This window comes from Perca flavescens, chromosome 13 (assembly GCF_004354835.1).
Source record: "Perca flavescens isolate YP-PL-M2 chromosome 13, PFLA_1.0, whole genome shotgun sequence".
Classification (NCBI taxonomy): domain Eukaryota; kingdom Metazoa; phylum Chordata; class Actinopteri; order Perciformes; family Percidae; genus Perca; species Perca flavescens.
In genome coordinates, this window is record NC_041343.1 from 33395143 (window position 1) to 33400142 (window position 5000).

General features: G+C 31.4%; 1 protein-coding gene across 1 annotated transcript in view; it reads right to left on the minus strand.

The window, feature by feature from the left end:
• Positions 1 to 5000, minus strand: part of LOC114566665 (stromal interaction molecule 1) — a 48821-nt gene that overhangs the window by 8969 nt on the left and 34852 nt on the right. The window lies entirely within an intron of this gene.

A 5000-nucleotide genomic window follows, 5' to 3' on the forward strand; every position in this document is an offset into this window, starting at 1 on the left:
TTAATTTTTTTGACATACTATTGACTTTTTTTACTTTTTCGACATATTATACTATGACTTTTTCAACATACTATAATAAGACTTTTTATGACTTTTTTCGACATACTATTCTGACTTTTTTTACTTTTTCGACATACTATAATATGACTTTTTTGACATACTATAATATGACTTTTTTGACATACTATAATATGACTTTTTTTTTTCATTTTTCAACATACTATTCTGACTTTTCTATGATTTTTTCGACATATTATACTATGACTTTTCCAACATACTATAATGAGACTTTTCTATGACTTTTTTGACATACTATACTATGACTTTTTTCACTTTTTTGACATACTATGACTTTTTGACATACTATAATATGACTTTTTCAACATATTATACTATAACTTTTTTCGACATACTATACTATGACTTTTTGTGACTTTTGTTGCCTTTTTACAACTTTCCAATCGTGCAAAACCCGAACTAAAACTTAAACACAGCCTTTATCCACAGCTATCAGAACCCTGAACAGACTTAAACTCCCATGTTTTTAAACCAATCTGCAATATTTTCATCATTATGTAATTTCTTACTGCGGTTTTGCAAAATTGTACTCATTATTGTGTGGAATATATGAATGTGTGAAGATAATGTGTTGTGTTATGTTTTAATGATACAATGACAATAAAAGGCATTATTCTTTTCTGCTATTATTTTATCCAACCTTAAATCTATAGTCATAAAGCTTTACGTACGATTGATGCCAGCAGGAGTGTTAGATTTAGTTCTATAGTTTCATGGAGTTTATTTCAAGTTTATAAAAGTTATTTAGACATAAATACACTTTATTTATTTGTCACATACACTCATAAAGAAAAATTCCTGCATTCAACCCATTTTAGGATTAGGGGTTGTGTTGCTCAAGGTTGCTTTGAAATGCAGCTGGAGAGCTGGGGATCGAACAACCAATCTTATGGTTGAAGGACACCTGCTGAAACTCTGGGCCACAGGCCAGTATGTATAGTTTGTCCAAAAAAGTCATAGTATAGTATGTTGAAAAAGTCCAAAAAAGTCATAGTATAGTATGTCGAGAAAAGTCCAAAAATGTGATAGTATAGTATGTTGAAAAAAGTGATAAAAAGTCATAGTATAGTATGTGGAAAAAAGTAAAAAGTCATAGTATAGTATGTTGAAAAAAGTGATAAAAAGTCATAGTATAGTATGTGGAAAAAAGTAAAAAGTCATAGTATAGTATGTCAAAAAAAAGTAATAAAAAGTCATAGTATAGTATGTCGAAAAAAGTAAAGTCATAGTATAGCATGTCGAAAAAGTAAAAAGTCATAGTATAGTATGTCGAAAAAAGTAATAAAAAGTCATAATATAGTATGTCGAAAAAAGTAAAAAGTCATAGTATGTCGAAAAAATTCGATAAAGTCATAGTATAGTATGTCGAAAAAAGTCATAGTATAGTATGTCGAAAAAATTCGTTAAAGTCATAGTATAGTATGTTCAAAAAAGTCCAAAAAAGTTATAGTATAGTATGTTCAAAAAATTCGATAAAGTCATAGTATAGTATGTCAAAAAAGTCCTGAAAAGTCATAGTATAGTATGTTCAAAAAAGTCCAAAAAAGTCATAGTATAGTATGTTGAAAAAATTCGATAAAGTCATAGTATATTATGTTGAAAAAAGTCCAAAAAAGTCAAAGTATAGTATGTTGAAAAAAGTAATAAACAGTCATAGTATAGTATGTCGAAAAGTCCTAAAAAGTCATAATATAGTATGTCGAAAAAAGTAATAAAAAGTCATAGTATAGTATGTCGAAAAAATTCGATGAAGTCATAGTATAGTATGTCGAAAAAAGTCATAATATAGTATGTTGAAAAAAGTAATAAAAAGTCATAATATAGTATGTCGAAAAAAGTAAAAAGTCATAATATAGTATGTCGAAAAAAGTAAAAAGTCATAGTATGTCGAAAAAATTCGATAAAGTCATAGTATAGTATGTTGAAAAAAGTCCAAAAAAGTGATAGTATAGTTTGTCGAAAAAAGTCATAGTATAGTAGGTTGAAAAAAAGTCCTAAAAAGTCATAGTATGTTGAAAAAAGTCCAAAAAAGTCATAGTAAAGTATGTCGAAAAGTCCTAAAAAGTCATAATATGGTATGTCGAAAAAAGTAATAAAAAGTCATAGTATAGTATGTCGAAAAAATTCGATAAAGTCATAGTATAGTCTGTTGAAAAAAGTCCAAAAAAGTCTATAGTATAGTTTGTCGAAAAAAGTCATAGTATAGTATGTTGAAAAAAAGTCCTAAAAAGTCATAGTATAGTATGTCGAAAAAAGTCCTAAAAAGTCCTAGTATAGTATGTCGAAAAAAGTAATAAAAAGTCATAGTATAGTATGTCGAAAAAAGTAATAAAAAGTCATAGTATAGTATGTCGAAAAAAGTAATAAAAAGTCATAGTATAGTATGTCGAAAAAATTCGATAAAGTCATAGTATAGTATGTTGAAAAAAGTCCAAAAAAGTCATAGTATAGTTTGTCGAAAAAAGTCATAGTATAGTATGTTGAAAAAAGTCCAAAAAAGTCATAGTAAAGTATGTCGAAAAGTCCTAAAAAGTCATAATATGGTATGTCGAAAAAAGTAATAAAAAGTCATAGTATAGTATGTCGAAAAAATTCGATAAAGTCATAGTATAGTATGTTGAAAAAAGTCCAAAAAAGTCATAGTATAGTTTGTCGAAAAAAGTCATAGTATAGTATGTTGAAAAAAAGTCCTAAAAAGTCATAGTATAGTATGTCGAAAAAAGTAATAAAAAGTCATAGTATAGTATGTCGAAAAAAAGTAATAAAAAGTCATAGTATAGTATGTCGAAAAAAGTAATAAAAAGTCATAGTATAGTACGTCGAAAAAAGTAATAAAAAGTCATAGTATAGTAAGTCGAAAAGTCCAAAAAAGTCACAGTGTAGTATGTCGAAAAAAGTAATAAAAAGTCATAGTATAGTAAGTCGAAAAGTCCAAAAAAGTCATAGTATAGTATGTCGAAAAAAGTCATAATATAGTATGTTGAAAAAAGTAATGTAAAGTCATAGTATAGTAAGTCTAAAAGTCCAAAAAAGTCATAGTATAGTATGTCGAAAATGTAAGTCCTAAAAAGGTTAGCAGTAGCAGGAGTACTGAATGTGTAGCTGTAGTCACAGTTGGAGGAAAGAAGAAAAAACAGTAGAGCTGTGAAACATGTTACCACACACACACACACACACACACACACACACACACACACACACACACACACACACACACACACACACACACACACACACACACACACACGTCACTGTGTGTTTCTGTGCCAAGTGTGTGAAAGTGTGATGTCTGGGTGTGTGTGTGTCTGTATATGTGCGTGAACATTGATTTCTGGGTTTGTGTGTGTGTCTGTCGGTGTGTATATATGTGTGTGTGTGTGTGTGTGTATATCTGTGTTTTTGTGTGTGTATGTGAATATATGTGTGTTATGTCTGTGTGTGTGTGTATGTGTGAGTGAGTGAGTGTGCAGACTGAGCTGCCAGCTATATTTGACCATATAAGGAGTTCAGGCAGAGTTTCCACACACACACACACACACACACACACACACACACACACACACACACACACACACACACACACACACACACACACACACACACACACACACACACACACCCTGATGAGTTACTTCCTGCTGGTGGCTGCAGCTCACTCACAGTTTGGAGGTTCATTAAATGTAATTACAAAACTAACAAAACCTGATCGGCACGACTGGCAGTAACAGCAGCGGCGTGTGTGTGTGTGTGTGTGTGTGTGTGTGTGTGTGTGTGTGTGTGTGTGTGTGTGTGCGTGTGTGTGTGTGTCGTCTCCACCCATCTAACAAACACTGACAAGGATGAGTCTTTTCATTCAGTCCCAGTTTGTCAATCCCTTTTTTCAACATACTATAATAAGACTTTTTATTCCTTTTCTCGACATACTATTCTGACTTTTCTATGACTTTTGAGACATACTATAATATGACTTTCCTATGACTTTTTTGACATACTATACTATGACTTTTATCACTTATTTCAACATACTATACTATGACTTTTATCACTTATTTCAACATACTATACTATGACTTTTATCACTTATTTCAACATACTATACTATGACTTTTATCACTTATTTCAACATACTATACTATGACTTTTTCGACATACTATAATATGACTTTTTATTCCTTTTCTCGACATACTATTCTGACTTTTCTATGACTTTTTCGACATACTATATAATATGACTTTTTTATGACTTTTTCGACATACTATACTATGACTTTTTCGACATACTATACAAGGATGAGTCTTAGTTTGGTGAATACTTCCTCATATCTCAACCAGAGAAGGTAACGGTGGCGGCGTTTAACCACGTGGTTAACGTTGTGGAAACGCTCCCAGTTTGGTTTCGGTTCAGACCCCAAAACTACTGAGTTAAGTTGATAAAAAGATGGAGTTTGGGTTGCTAAAGCTCTAAATAAATTAAATAATTAAAACGGTGCCTAAACGGTGCCTGAACCGGTGCTTTTTAATGAAATTAAAGAAAAAGAAGGGTACTAAACAACAGTCTTGTTCATTGCTAAGCATGGTCAAAATTAAAGATTTAATAATAATGTAGTAACTACAACTTATAACAATGACTTATTTCACCAGTAAAGTGCTTTTGAACGACAAAAACAACCACAAGATGGGAAAAGAGTATTTTACAATAACTTTGAATGCACCACGAGGCTACAAGTTTCAAGTGAACGCACCGACAACGGCAGCTGCGTTCTTTTTGTCCACCGAAGGCGATCTACGAGTCGTTTTCCGGAGTTACGAACCGGAAGTTCAGTTCAGTTCAGTTTATTCTTTGTCCCAGAAGGGCTATTTGTGTGCAGCAGGAAGACATCACGTGGAAATATACACCACAAACCACACAACAATTAACTTAC